This window comes from Haliotis cracherodii, unplaced genomic scaffold, assembly GCF_022045235.1.
Source record: "Haliotis cracherodii isolate W230 unplaced genomic scaffold, xgHalCrac1.p SCAF_3, whole genome shotgun sequence".
Classification (NCBI taxonomy): domain Eukaryota; kingdom Metazoa; phylum Mollusca; class Gastropoda; order Lepetellida; family Haliotidae; genus Haliotis; species Haliotis cracherodii.
This window is the reverse complement of record NW_027266286.1, coordinates 18136874-18150386: the sequence shown is the minus strand read 5'-3', so window position 1 is coordinate 18150386 and position 13513 is coordinate 18136874. Positions and strand designations below refer to the sequence as shown.

Sequence of the window (13513 nt, the reverse complement as noted above, 5' to 3'; positions counted from 1 at the left end):
GTATGGATGAAAATTGCTGTCCACCTGTTGTTGTCACGTGCGCAATTGACAAAGCTTTTGGTCGAGTCCAAATCTGAATGGGGGAGGGAGGAGATAAAGCAGCCATTATATTATTTTCTCAATTTATTTTGACATATTTGATCCCTATTTGTCAGTTTTACTTTACCTCTCAGTTTGACCTTCCCCCAGTTTTCTTTGTTTTATCCTTTACATATTCTGTTTATTTGACAGCAATCTCTTCTATGTTTGCAGTTTCATCGTTCGATCAGACGATCCTCTCAGTTCGCCCAGGGGGCTGGTCAGTGGGAACAAACGTCATTCCACTTGAAATATGTGCTGAATGTTTGTATGCGAATGGCAATATAGTCAAGTCTGGGCTACTTGTGTGTAAAGTTGGAGACTGCCCAATACGTAAGATGGATGCATATGTTTCAGATATTCAGTGAATTGTTGTCAGTCCGGGCCCCTTTTATGCTGAAAGCTTGATTATAACGGTCTTTTGTTAAAACGTCGATATGTGTCCAGTGGACAGTCAGTAACCCGTACCAGTGATTCGTTCATCTGGAAAATTGACGGTAAACTGCAGAAATCAAACATCAAAGATTTAAACTTTTTTATGTTTATCCAGATTGATTTCGAAGTTAAGTTTTGACCTAAAATGGTTTGCAACGGTGTCTGTTTCAATGAATAGATGTTAGTCTTCACCGAGATCCGTCTAAGGCACACCCTGTCAGGAATGTTTCAGTGAAAAGATATGTTACAATGCAGAGCGGCGTTATCATTTAACTCGCGCGCAAGTGTCTATTGAAAACACAATACGTTTATTGGTTTTAAATGCTTTGGACCGAGGCAACCGAATTCTCTTTCGTCGACACATTATCTAGCATCATGTTATTCCGACTTAGTTTGTAGCTCTCTTGTATCCCACGTGCACTCTCTTGTAATATTCCTCTTTCGGGGCATGCACAAACATAGCCGCATCTATTCTCAGGGTATTTTTTCTGTTCTTTGTTATTTTGGCCTTTATCATATCACGTACTTTGTCATTGTTATGCTTAAGCAGTGATGCACTGACGTTTAAGATAGATATAACCCATTTAACAATATATCGAGGATATTAAGTTATTCTTGTCACATAAAGTACATGTTGATCTCAACGGCGACCTGACACCATTGATATTATTTTGATTGAGGCAGATACGATTGGAGATGGCACCTTTTTTCAGGAAACGAGATGATTTAATACTAAATGTTCTATTTATTGTGCATTTTCTCATTGATCCTTCATGTCTTAGTATGAACATCATAGTGTCACTCAGGCATTTTGAAAGTTCCGGTAAAAAGTGTTATATTTTGAAATAGATATAGTAACTTATCTCTCAATACAGTATAAAAAGGGTTGTGGGCTCTTCCTTACATATTAGACACCGTCATATATACTTGACATAGTGATAATGTTTAGTCAATACTGTCAGGTCCGGCCAAATTGTTGCAAGGAATATGATGATCATGTAAAACATGGTAATGTCCCTATATGTGAATGAAAAGACAAAAGATACACCTTTATTATTATGTTCATTGACAGGCAATTACAATCGCTCCAAAATAACGTAAATCAAACTCTTTGATGAGCTGGAAATCGGAGTATGCTTTAACTGGGTTGTCAAGCTAAGTAAGGACACACAGTGAGACGAAATGGGTTTTAAAGTCACCTTCAAGATTGTTTCACTTATATAGCGACGCTGTACATGCACACACGTGTGTGACAGATACATTATACCGACTTCAAGCCGACCTGTCCCTGTTTTACCCCCTTAACCGCGTCAATCAGGGAAACAACACTAACCATCTTTTAATGCCTTTTGGTATGATGTGGCTGGGGAATCGTACCCATTATGATTCACACCGCTCAAAGTTACACAAAAAACAGGACGTGATAGTGGGATAAAAAAAGAATAGGTATAACTTTCAGGCTCTCTCTAAGACTCGTAGCCGATGTCTGTCTTGTTAATGCCCAAAATGTATTATCACACATGCATTGAATATTGTAGTAACCACAACCGCGTTTTGCATCCTATTATTGTATATATCATGATTTCATTAAACCTTCCAACAATGAAGTCGGAAATAAGAACTTTTATGTAACTAATAGCTTCTGTAACGATGCGGCTGTAACGACGCGGCTGTCAAATCAGTTGTTTCAGTCAGTGGCGGTTATTCTGATTTCATGCTTATAATGGACCAATTTAGAATCCATATTTAAGGTAGAGTTCGGTTGTGATATTTAGTATAAGAGGACCTGTCCGTAATACAAACTTCTAACCAAGTATCTGTCGACAGTATAATGTATTACCACGTTTCTATGGTCCCATGTTCAAGTTAACAAGGTGACATGTTCAGTCATCTAGCTCTCTTATAAAACAGGAAACAACATACACGGCACCCGTGGTGATTCTTATGATCGATTACCCAACTGGCACAGTGCAAGAGGGAGTGGTTTCACGTCTATGTATCGTGCAACTGCTGATGACTGGATGAGCGGCAAGGAACGTGAGTTCATTCTTTAAATTTTTAGGAATAACAATCTAGACATCAATTGAAACAGGAAAAAATGTCAAAACTAATTATTCGCAGGTGACGACATAGTCCTATATACAGTTGGAGGTGAAACGTGTGAAATTGCGGACCAGACAAGATTTTGCAATGGACCCTTACTTACCGAAAACTCATACAGGCAAGTAGTACCAATCACAATGCTACAATATATCAAATCATTCTAAAACTTTGCTACCCAGTCACCTCAGATACAACGTCAAGTTACTCTAAAGCTGCAAAGTTGACTGCAGATAGGAGCATTGATGCACTGGGTGTAGATACATTGTAATTTGGATGAAATGCATTTATGCATATCTAATGATATTCTATGATATGTGGATGACAGGGAGTCAATTCGACGCAAAATATATATAAGGATTCAGAGTGACAAACCACTCCCTACAAGGCTGTATGACAAGAGGGATGACTTCAACTTTCGAATAGTCAATTTTCCAATATTCAATTTTACCTTCATGTCGAGCAATATTCCAGCAGCTCAAGCCTTTTCTGTTTACATTCAAAACTTTTGAAATACAACCGATCATGGTTTTTTTAACCAAGATTTCGAAGAATGTGATACGACTCTTGCTCAGAAGTTGTTTGATCACGGTTCAACATTCAAGGCCTCATTAAAGCTTTCAAAACAATTATGGGAGACATGTGGAGGACATTTCCAAATTTGACGCAGCAGTGACAAAAATGATGTCCGATGCAATTCTCTGTTTTGACCATATGTTCCCGTGTTTTTTAGGTGAACAGTTGACTTGCCTTTGCGTGTGTTTGTGACGAGTGCCACCGGTGTGGCAAGATACGCTCACCTTTTCGCGAACACCTGGTATCAATACTATTTGATAGCGATTCATAAACACATGCTCATGATATAGTCGGAATCGTACAATCGACTGGAATAGATTTTCTATTGGATATTGGAAGGGTTTTGTCGCTGTATATCATTATATATTGTTTTTGTCGATTTGGGTTTTGACTCGAATAGTCTTTCTTTTTAGGGTATGGGTATTTGCTTGTACTAATGTTGGCTGTATGGAGACTCTATTTGTGGAAGTAGCTGTGACTGAAGGTAAGCCGTTTTCATAATACAAACACCACAAACAATAAATGCACTGCAAAAAAGAAACGCAAATGTACTTTTAGATGTATGTGTCATATATCATATAAATAATCAACAGATGGTAATCGATTGTTGGCACACTTCGCTGTCATTTAGCCAGGTTCCAAACGGCACACATGGAACAGTAGATTTTGAAGGCGTGGGTCGCCTGTTCTCAATGACTTGTATGACCACCATTAGATTCTAAAATTGACTGGCATCGTCGTCACATGGAAGCGATCAGATCCTGAACTGTGGCCTGAGGAATGTTCACCCATTCTGCCTGCAGTGCTTGTGCCAACTGTGAGGGGCTCTCTGCTTGCTGACGTGCTCGCAGTTATTGATCCAGTGCCATGATATTCCTAGAATATTCCTAAGAGCGGCGTAAAACCATACTCACTCACTCACTGTTTCGTTGGATAATCGAGACTGGTTCTCTGGCGTTGACGTAATATGATTAGTCCTTCCACAGCAGAATGTCTTAACACTTAGGTTTGGTTATACAGCGTATGACGTTGGAGCTGTCGTTGGTGGTGTCGTTGGCCTGATAGTGTTCGCAGTGATAGTTTTTGGCACCGTTGTTGTATACGTGTGAGTATTCAAATTTTGAAATACTGTCATCCTCCCAAATCAGTGTCGTGTATGTCTGCAGGTATTATCTTGACAACAGTTAACTGAATGCACACGCAGCTGGCATGACCTAATTAACTACTGGTTACCCATAATCATGTATGCTGCTACCTCTGTAAAATATGTATCATTGCTTCGTCTGATATTATGACAGGATCCTGTTGAATCTAATTGATATTTCATGATAGATTCTCGGAATTGTATAAAGATTCTCGGAATTGTATAAAGAACCTTCATTTGAGAAGTAGAACACTATGGCCATGACGTAAAAGCTGATAATAGATCAGTGAAATGATAGTGTATATTTCATTTCATGTATCATTCATGGCAATGATTTTGTAGCATTTAGTTATGTATCAGGCTTCAGATAAACCTGTGAATTGTAAAGAATACTGCTAGTAAAAACGACACCGATAAATATTCTAGTAACGTACAAAACGTATAGGTCCTGAGCACCTAATGATTGTTGTAAATATACATGTACATATGTGCCTGTGACTTGGCTAAGTGCGTCATCGTGCTCCGATGGCATAGGTCGTTGCTCATCACTTGTTTGTTTGCCCGCCCAAAACATTCACATACTCAATCAAAATGACTTTGCTTTTTCCAGGCCAAATTCCCTCACAATCTGACTGTATGCATTCCTCATGATTATAAAATATATTATATCATACTTGTATGAATTGATAACTGATCATGATTACTATATCACTTATAACAAAATTGTAAAGAATTTTTTTTTATTGATATGAAAGGGGTTTTCTCAAGCGCCACTTAATACATAAATATTTGGCTATATATTTCAGGAAAGTAAAGAGAAAATCCAGATCAAAGAAGAATCAAGATAGCATAAATCTTGGGCCTACCCAAAAGTTCGATGACACATATGATGAGGTCGGTGACGGTCAGAGGATGCATGCCATTACGGAGAGCAGCAGCAATGATGGTGGCTATGTTAACCAGGCGTCTGGACATTCACCTGACGGCTTTGACAGTACATACGAACAGCTTGCCACGTATCAGAATGCTGGAATTCATGACTACGGACAAATCAATGTTAAAACCAGAAATAAGGGCGCAAAAAACAAACGCTAATTAACGTCTCACATGTTTGGCAAGAATACAGACTTCATTATCACAACTCAGTTGGATACAATATAATACGCTTCCTTTAAGACTAGAAACGGATTTTCTGTAAATCAAACCGACCGTCAGTAGACATCACACACCTAACACTTCATCCACATTCCATCTAGCTCATTTGACGAGCCCTTGCACATTACTAGAGTTATTAGGGAGCTCTTGTAGCCGACTATGACTTTACATTAAGTGGGTTTTGCTGCACAAGCCAGAGTGTCTGTCCAATTAACACCCAACACACCACACCCCACCCGCACCCCACCCGCACCCCACCCCACCCGCACGCACATACTTTACCGTAAACATCGCCTGTAACCGGGACAGTTTGATCACTACACATGAAGGAAATACAGAGAGCACAACTGCTAGTAAAAACATGGTAGTCATGACTCGATAGCAGGATGGTGGTGGGGGATGGAATGTTTACTTGTCGATGTCACAACATTGGCAAGAAGAGATAAATTCGCGGTCTGAAATCGTAGGAAAATTGAATGTGTTTGCCGATGGGATGTAACCTCATGCCTTATTTCTTGGTTTTGACGTGTTATGTCGTGATTGGCACCAATTATGCTCCCCTTCTTGCAAAAATGTTTCTTTATGCTTAGAATCAGAATTTCCAATAGTCAACTTTCCCTTTATGTCGAGCAATATCCCTGCAACTCCAGCCCATGGTATCTACATTTCACAGCTTTTGGGGTCTTTCTACGAATATTTCAAAGAGCGCCATTCGATTCTTGCTCAGAAGTTCTTTGATCAAGGTTACAACATGCATGGCCTCAGTGAAGCTTTCAAAACAAAAAGTTTTATGGAGGACATTTCCAAATTTGACGCATCAGTGACAAGATGCAATTCCATATTTTGACTTTTATTACCATATTTCTGATGAATAATTAACTTGCCTTTGCATTACCCATAACACATCAAACGTTATAAGCCATTTTTCGATATTTTTTTAGTTGCAGCTACAGTGGATTTTAATTCTGATCTGTATTTTTCTCATAAATGTTTTTTTCAAAATCATATCTTGCATGAAGTTTCCTTTGTGCGTACGTGCGTTTTTCGTATGTGGTTGTGCGTGCCTGCGTGCGTGTATGCGTTTGTGCGTGTATGCGTTTTTGTTTGCATACGTGCGGTTTTATGTGTTTATGTATGCGTTCGTGCGTTTGTAGGTACATACATTCAGCGTACATTTGTGCGTGCTTGCATTTTTACTTGCGTACGTTTGTACGTGCGAGTTTTTTGGTGCGCGTGTACATTTAAGTGTGCATTCATGCGTGCGTTTCTACGTGCGATTTTGCATGCATGTGTACATTTGTGCGTGCGTACATGCGTTTGTTCGTATGTGCATTTGAGCGTGCATTTGTGCGAGTGTGCGTGTTGCTTAGCCACGACGAATTTCAGTTCAGTGCTTGTTTTCTGAAACAACAAATTATAGATCATCCAAATAGAACTGCACGTAAGTTATGTCAAACGTTTTTGTTCGTGCCTACGTTTGTGTGTACATGCATTTGCATGAACATGTACGTTTTTTATCATTTATTGTTTTATTTTTATGAATTGTGTTCGTTATATCATGTCTTTTTTACTAACTGTTTAGCACTATGAGCATCCTCTTGTGAGTGCGTACATGCGTTTGTTCGTATGTGCTTTTGAGCGTGCATTTGTGCGAGTGTGCGTGTTGCTTAGCCACGACGAATTTCAGTTCAGTGCTTGTTTTCTGCAACAACAAATTATAGGTCATCCAAATTGAACTCCACGTAATTTATGTCAAGCGTTTTTGTTCGTGCCTACGTTTGTGTGTGCGTTTGAGTGTACATGCATTTGCATGAACATGTACGTTTTTTATCATTTATTGTTTATTTTTTATGAATTGTGTTCGTTATATTATGTCTTTTTTACAAACTGTTTAGCACTATGAGCATCCACTTGTGAATGACACAATACAAATATACTTATTATTATTTACATATTAAAATAAAAAATGCAGCAAAGAGGGTTTGGGTGATCCTGACAGCCATGCTCATCATCAGCTCAGGGCCCTTGCCCCCTCTGCACGCATCCCAAACAGCGAACGGGACTTCTCCCAGGAAGCGCTGCCTACTCGAACCCTCCCAGAACTTTTCCGGTGAATGTGAAGACTCCCCAACATTGCAGCCTTCTGCATTACCAATATTATAAGAAGGACTGCATTCCTGCCAGCAAACCCGGGTACTTTCCCAATGTCAGTCAACAGATTTGGAGGTAACAAACCTAAGGCAACAATGGGGAGTCAGACAAATTGGTATTTGGAATGCACGCGAGGTCTGCATATTTGCCATGTTTTCCTGAAATTTGTCAATCACATTCAAGTCAAAAGGGGCAGAAAATTCAATAATATAAATGATGTCATTGAATTTATTAAAAAGGACAAGATCAGGTTTGATGGTCAAGATAGGTCTGAGATTATTCCGGGTCTATTCCAAATAATTTTGTATTTATCATTTTCCATGTCGCCTTCCACAAATTCTTGGTCGTACAATAGATGGACCTCTGTGTAATACAATTGTCGAACCACTGTTTAAGTTATCCCGCGATATGCCAAGGAGAGGCACGGGCCACCGAGCCGTTGGTGCCCGTGCCTGTAATAAAACAGAAGATGAGATTGGGTTAAATGGCCGAGGGTGTGCAGGTACTAGTGGGCTACTTAGCTGCTAATTGTATATACCAAAAATGCTACCGTTGCCATGGCCACGCGCGTGGCCGACGGCGATTGCAGCTAGCGCTGCTGGCCTGAGACTGCTACCGCTGTCCGGCCCCCACGGTAGCATATTTAAACGCTACCATTGCTTGGCAACTCCCACGTTGCCAAAAGCAGCTCCACGCTGCTGGCCTAAGTCAGACTGCCGCTGCCCGGCCCCAGGTAGCCGGCCAAAGCAGATCCCACTGCCCGGCCCCATTAGCAAAACCATTGTGCGGCTCCCGCCGCGGACCCAACTGTCAGCTACCGCTTGACAAGACGACTTCCGCCGCCGGGCCCATATACGTGGCAACTGTTTGCCCCAACGTATGTTATTCTACGATTCCCCGGCTGAAAAGTCGGGAAAGACAAGGTTCCCACTGAGAAGCAGGTAACCCCGGAAAGGTTCCCGCTGAAAAGCAGGTAGCCTTAAGCACGAGTATTAATTTGGAAGCAAGTTAATTTGTTACTAGCAGTGTAGCCCACAAGAACCCCGCCACAAAGCACCAGAGTGCTACCCCACACCCACGGCCACGCGATACGCGGAGATAGCATTGTTGCCCGGCTTGCTTATGTACTGAAAGGAAACACTAACCTGTGGAGATAATATCCTTACTGGCGCAAAACGAGCGCCAGGGCATGCAATAAATTGTCGTTAAACACACACAGTCCTTTGTCACTGAGGTGGACGCCCTCCCAGGCGTACCATGTCTTGTCAGATGCCAGGATCTGGGGATGTGGCCTGTTGTACCGCCGAGCTCTTTGACTCGGTTGGTCAGTCGGCGGTTGATATTCTTCCGCATCCCCTCGATCTTTCGTGGATCCCTGGCATCGTGCCAGTAGCGCCTGGGCAGCATTGAGGATACGATGATCTTGGTGTCAGGAAGCTGGAGTTGTATCCGAAGGATTGATGCCACCATGTCAAGGTAGAGTTGGCTGCCTTTGACCGAGCACAGGTCGTTGGAGCCCAGGTGAATGATGAGGGCTCTGGGGCTGCGCCGTGTCGCCTTGACCTGTGCATCCAGAATGGTGTCCAGCTCCTTCCACCTCATCCCCCCTCGTGCCAGCCATAGCATCCTCGGTTGGTTCGGGCTGGTGCCCTTCAGGAGCAAGTACTGCCGTGCCCTGGCCATGTAGCTGGATCCCACCATCCAAACTGTAAACAATAAGAAGTGTAGTAAGTACCATGAAAGGCTATTTGATTTAATTGTGCAACATTGAATTTGTTGGTAAGCGTATGTAAGCATTGTAGCAATCTGATTTCCACCTGCCGTATTGTTGTATGAGGTGTTCAGGCACCCCATTCATGGCTGCTGATGTGGCTGCCCCAATGCGGAAGGAGTGCGAAGAATAGCAGGCCGTGTTTATGTTGCTGTGTGCTAAGGCCTTTTTTAGGAGTGCCTGGAATTGGTACCTTGTAACGGGGGAATGGTCAAAGTGGACGAATGCATGTTGTGGGCCGGAGGGGCGCGCCTCCAGGTAGTGCTTGATGGCGACTACCGGACATAGCGGATTACCTGGTATAGGTGACATTGTAACTGTTGTCCCCATCCTGTACTGATCAGACTTTGAGTGTGGTAAATGGATTGAAAGCTGCTGGGGGTTGCCCCAGAAGCTTAAATTCTGGATGGCGCAACCTGTTTTTGAGGGTCCAGTTTGGACGAGTTCGCTAACCCTAAAGAAACCGAAGAAGGCTGTGCAGTAGACTGCCTTGAACAGCCTGGCTTCATATGCTGATGAGCATACGTGAGGCAGATTGTTGGTTACTACCTGCAGCAGATCTGCAGTGATCGGTTTTCTGGTGTCTGGTCGGCCCGCTGATTTGTGTAAGCCGGTTACAATCTTGCCTACCAGGAAATGGTTTGTACAGTCGGTGAGCCCGTGGAATTTGTGGTGTGAAGACAGCGCTGCAATGTAAGTCTTGACTGTGTTAGGGGAGTGGTGAGTGACTGACAGATAAGCAATAAAGTTTACGACCTGATCCAGCGGGACTGGCCACACCTCTTGTAGCTGGTGTGCGGACCGGAACTGGTGCAAGGCATTGATGCCTGTTTGGTAAGTGGCCCATGTATTAGTAGACAGAGATTGTTGTAGGAGTCTGCCGGCTTCCTGCCTCAGATCAGCCATATGTTGCACGGGATAGGTGTGGGGTTCTGGTCCGCGGCTGGTGCTGCCTCTCGGAAGCGTTTGAGCTGAAACCTCGAGAGAGCATCGGCAATAGTGTTAGCAGTGGAACATACATACTTTGCCTTAAACATAATATTATATCGGAGACACTGCAGGATTAGGCGACGGAGTAGGCTCATCACTCTGGGGGCCTTGGTTGACTGCTTGTTGATTATTGTTACGACGGCTTGGTTGTCGCAGTAAAAGAGGACCTTGCCCCAGATTTGGATGGCCAGTGTGATGGGGAACAGCTCCAGGAGCGTCAAGTCCCGTGTAGTTCCATCCGTCACCCACTGGGGTGGCCAAGCGCCGTTAAACCATTTGCCCTGCATGTAGGCCCCAAAGCCGGCGCCACCCGCTGCGTCTGAAAACAGCTGGAGGAAATCGCTGTCCACCCAAAGTTGGTCCTGAAACACTGAAATGCCGTTATAACTCGTAAGAAATGTTAACCACATTTGTAGGTCTTCCTTGACCCAGCTGGTAATCCTAATGTGGTGAAATGGTTGCTTACCTTTGCTAAGCAGATCGATTAGCCTGCGGCTGAATGCCCTTGCCATTGGTATAGCCCTGCACATAAAGGTAAGCTTGCCTATGAGGGACTGAAGGGCCCTTTTTGTGACCTTGATGTTACCTGTTGACAGGATGTCTTGGATTTCCCTTGTTGCCTCCTTGATCTTGGGCTCTGGGATTCTGATCTGCATTGCAATGGTGTCGATTTCCAGCCCTAGGAATGTCAGTTTGGTTGTGGGGCCCACAGTCTTGTCGTGCGCAATAGGAACCGCAAGCTGTTCAAGTGTATTCACGCATCCGTTGAGGTTGTCTGAGCAGTGGCTGGTGCCTGCTGTGCCCCCCGTTAGGAAGTCATCCAGGTAATGCATGACCGGACACGTTGGAAGATGCGATTGCATGCACCATTGCAAGAAGGTACTAAACGTTTCAAATATGGCGCAAGATATGGAGCAGCCAAATGGTAAGCATTTATCGAAATAGAACTCACCTTCGAATCTGATGCCTAGCAGCTCGAAATCGGATGGGTGGACTGGTATAATTCTAAAGGCCGACTGAATGTCGAATTTTGCTAGTAATGCTCTCTTTCCCAGTTGTTGCACCATCTGGGTAGCTTCATCAAATCTGGCGTACACAACGGAGCAGGCCTCTGTGTCTATGAAGTCATTTATAGATTTACCCCTGGGATAGAATAGATGGTGAATTAGACGGAATTCCTCCGCATGCTTACCCAGGTGCTGACCATATCCTGGCTGCTTCTTGGGCACCAGGCCTATTGGGGATACTTGGAGGTTGTCTAGGGGGGTGTCCTTGAAGGGGCCCGCCATCCTGCCAAGGTCGACTTCCTTTTGTAGTTTTTGTTTCACGTAGCCTGCCGTATCTTGGTGTGTGGCTGATCGCAAGTTTCGTGCCAGGCGACCCGTGCGGCTTCCCTGGAACTCGAGCTTAAAGCCAAAGCTAAAACCTACCCATAAATAATTTGCATCTCTGTAATTGACCCTAGCATACTGGCGTAACCAGGGTGCCATTTCATTGAGATCCACGGGGGAAGGGGCCATTGAATTTACCTGCCTTGCCGGCTGGTTTTCTGTTAGGAAAGGGCTGATTGGGCTTGTATGGGGTCGGTTGGACCCCATTCCCTCGAAAGCAGGTCCTAGAGCTATTGGAATGTTTGCCACACTTACCGCATTTGTGAGTGTACTTACAGTTGACCCTGCTACAGCCAAATTTATTGAAATCCCAGCATACCTGACAGGCGATGTCCCCCTGTACGCGTGTCATTGCGCCCCGTCCGCCTGATTCTGGTTGTAGTACCGGCTGTGTTACCATGTACTTCAGCCACAACTCCCCGTCGATGTTGTCCCAGCGTCGTGAGGGGTCCCTTGACATTCTGTGTCGGAATTGTTGGTCGTAGGTTGACCAGGCATCCCCCCCGAATCGAAGTGCCGCCGTTCTTATGGTTTCCATGTAGGACAGCAACCCCTGGGTTGTGCGGACCTCGGAGTGCCTACTAACGTAAGTACACATGAAAATGTGGAAAGCTGAAGTCCAGCTTGCCAGGGACAGGCGCTTTGGTTGCTGTTTTATTGGTTTAAAAATTACCTTACCTGAGGAGTCATACGCCATGGTAATCGTACCGTCCTCGTGACTTCCCTCGGTGTTTGGTAGTATTGTGCCGAGGTCGACATACTCGCCACGCCAGATTTTTTCCCTCACCTGTTGTTTGACGTGCGCGTCTATTCCGTCCGCACGGAAGGAAAGGGAATCCCCGTATCCGGCGATGTGATTGGCTGGGGCCGCGTCACCGTCGGCCTCGTTGTGCGCATCGGGGATTCTCCCTATGTTGGGCGAAATGGCGGGAGAACTAAAACCAAGCCTTACCTGTTGGTTTGCGCTAACCGGGCCGGGCGCTGAATGTTCCAGCAACTGGAGTATTTTTCCCAGTTGCTCGTTTACCTGGGTAGCCGAGTTGGCAACCTGCGCGGCATTTACAAGCTGCGCCGATTGTACGTTAATTCTGTTGCCACCTTCGATATTTCCGTAATTGGCAGACTCACCATCAGCTGTTGTCTCCTGTACAATGTGTACTCCCGGGGTTTGTCTTCTGGTTGTCCTGGCCTGCTTGGCTCCCCTCACAAGCTTGTGGTTGACGGTTGCTCTTCTCTTGGGAGGCATCACGAAAAGTCGGGGTGGTGAGTTGGTATTCCACAAGCGTAAATTGTCCCGAGGGTGAAGTTAGGGAGTAGAGCGGAATAAATGCGATACGGCGAGTGCTGAAATAGATGGTATTCAAAGCGTAATCGGCGAAACGGTCGCGATTGTGTAAATGCGATACGGCGAGTGTTGGAATAGATGGTATTCAAAGCGTAATCGGCGAAACGTTCGCGACTGGGTACAAAGGAAACGTAAAATGGGAAAGCGATTAGATACAGTGACACACGTGTGTACTTGGGGAAGGGCTGCTCGCGAATGACGGACTAACAAAGGGCGGGATGATGCTTGCGCGGGATTATTCCCCGGGCACGGTGCCGAGTGGTGGCCCGGGGTGATTGAGTTACGAGGGGTGATTGGGTTACAGACGTAATTAGCCCATGGTTTGGATACGCGCGATAAAGTCATTTAGTAGTTAGTACTAAATGTAAATATTTCGC

The 13513-nt window shown here is 44.4% G+C and overlaps 2 pseudogenes; both read right to left on the bottom strand.

Annotated features, from left to right (window-relative positions):
- Positions 1-8801: 8801 nt before the first annotated feature.
- Positions 8802-9766, bottom strand: LOC139475264 (uncharacterized; annotated as a pseudogene).
- A 537-nt stretch (positions 9767-10303) lies between these two features.
- On the bottom strand, positions 10304-13089 carry LOC139475263 (uncharacterized; annotated as a pseudogene).
- Between the last annotated feature and the right edge of the window lie 424 nt (positions 13090-13513).